The 2322-nt window shown below is 50.3% G+C and overlaps 1 pseudogene; it reads left to right on the top strand.

Moving 5' to 3' along the window:
* Nucleotides 1–319: 319 nt before the first annotated feature.
* LOC101390948 (ubiquitin thioesterase OTUB1 pseudogene) lies at nucleotides 320–1150 on the top strand (annotated as a pseudogene).
* Nucleotides 1151–2322: the final 1172 nt, after the last annotated feature.

Genomic DNA, 2322 nt, shown 5'->3' on the forward strand with positions numbered 1-2322 from the left:
TCACAAGCCCCAAGCCACACTTTGAGAACTGCTGCCCTAGAGAAACACCCTACTTGTTAATAAGGAGACATTCAAGAATATTCATTGCAACATCATTTGAATGAAAGAAAAATGGAAACAACACAAATATCCATTCACTTGGAATTCAATACTATTAGTGGCATATCCACATAATAAATATTATTTAACAGTAAAAATGAATAACTAGAGATATATGTGTACCTGCCTGGATAAATCTCACTAATAAACTTGAAAGAAAAGAAAATGAGTTGCAGAAGAATGCACACAGTATGATAAAGTTAATATAAAATGTTTAAACATGCAAAGCAAAATCACATATTTTCTTGGCATACATACATGTGTGCTGGGCAGAGACGTTGAAGATGTTAACTGTCTGGCCTATGATGAAGCCATCGTGGCTCAGCAGGAGAGAATTCAGCAAGAGACTAGAGACTGCTGTGCAGAACCCTCTGGTCTCCGAGTGGCTGGAGCTCTCGGTCCTGCACGAGGAGTGTGCTGAGGATGAGAGCATCTATCAACAGAAGATCAGGGATCTCCACAAAAACTACTCTACTGGTACATCCGCAAGACCAGGCCTGATGGGAACTGCTTCTATGGAGCTGTGGGATTCTGCCACTTGGAGGCGCTGCGGAGTGACAGCAAGGAATTGCTGCGGTCCATGGCTGTGTCTTCCAAGAGCAAAGAGGACCTGGTGCTCCAGGGTTTCACTGAGTTCACAGTTGAGGATTTCCACAACATGTTCATGGGCCTGATGGAGCAGGCGGAGAAGCAGACCTCCGTAGCCGACCTGCTGACTTCCTTCAATCATCAGAGCACCTCGGACAGCCTGGTGGTCTACCTGCGGCTGCTCACTTCAGGCTACCTGCAGCCTGAGAGCAAATTCTTTGAGCACTTCAGGGAGGGCGAGCAACTGTCAAGGAGTTCTGGCAGCAGGAGGTGGAGCCCACGTGCCAGGAGAGTGACCACATCCACATCATTGCGCTGGCCCAGCCCTCAGCATCTCCCTCCAGGTAGAATACATGGTCCACTGTGAGGGCAGCACCAGCAACCTACACATCTTCCCCGAGGGCTCCAAGCCCAGGTCTACCTTCTCTACCAGCCTGGACACTAGGATATCCTCTATAAATAGGGCTGGCCCCAGCCTGCCACTGCCCTGCCCGCCCTCCCCTCTGCCAGGTGCTAGACGTGTGCAGAGCAGGTTTTGTGGCTGTAAGTGGTCATATTTCACTCTCCTCCCCCTTTATCCCACAACCTTCCATGTTTTACAAAAGGGGATGCTGGTGATGAGCGGAGTGTGTATGTGTCCCTGCTCGTCTGCTGTCTGCCCGCCTGCTATACAACTGTCTGTCCCCCTTCCCCTCAGGTGAGTTCCTCTCGGCCTTCTGCCTGTACACCCCTAACCCTCCCCACCAGGAGCAGTTTTGAGGGGGCTGGGCCTCTTGGGGACCCCTCCTGGTTACTTGGAGTTCTGCTTCCTTCTCTTAAGGCCTCCCCTTTCTCCCTTTCTGGCTGGCACACGGGCTTCCATGGGATTCTTGGAATTTCCTTATGGACTTGCCCAGGGACCCAGCCGCTCCCTGATAGGCCCTGCCTCCACCCTGCTGTCCTGACCAAGGGCCCCAGACCCTGGCTGTCTGCCCTCCATCAGGGGTCTGCATAGTGGAGGAGTCCTGGGTGGAGAGGGCCACCATGATGGTGGGGGCCCACTTGGGGAAGATGGAGGAGCTGGGGCACCCCCAGTGCATCCCAGGAGGTGCCAACCTGGCAGGGGAAGGGCAGCTTTCAAGCTTGTGCATGGTCCGTGGTCCCCAGGTCTAGTCAGGGCTTGCCAGGCTGCCATTGTTCCCCACCCCACCCCTTGGCCCCTGCCTGGGCCTGCTTTGTACCCCGTTTGCTTGGGCTGTGGTGTCTCTGCATTGTCTTCACCTCTTTTCTTACCCCATCTCAGCGTGTGTGGGGTGTTGGCCCTGGCTATGAGCTCCTTGGAGGCAGACCCTCAAGAAATGTGAAGTGCTGCTGCCCCCTCAAAAAATAAAAAATATGTTTGAGATGGATAAACAATGAACTCAAAGGAGTTACCTGTTTTCTCTGGGTGTGGTAGAAGGAAATGCAAGTGAAGAGGGGTAGACAGGTGATTTGGATTTAATTTGTTGTTGAATTTCTTAATTTTGGTGATTACTTCATGAGTTAATTTTATTGATTTCTACTATTTTGCATGTTTGAAGTAGTTTATACTTCTACTACTGATAATTATGATAACGGCTCGGATAATGATTAAAAATATGAATGAAAAAATGAAAT

Source organism: Ceratotherium simum, chromosome 38 (genome assembly GCF_057802395.1).
Source record: "Ceratotherium simum simum isolate JZ-2026a chromosome 38, ASM5780239v1, whole genome shotgun sequence".
Classification (NCBI taxonomy): Eukaryota; Metazoa; Chordata; class Mammalia; order Perissodactyla; family Rhinocerotidae; genus Ceratotherium; species Ceratotherium simum.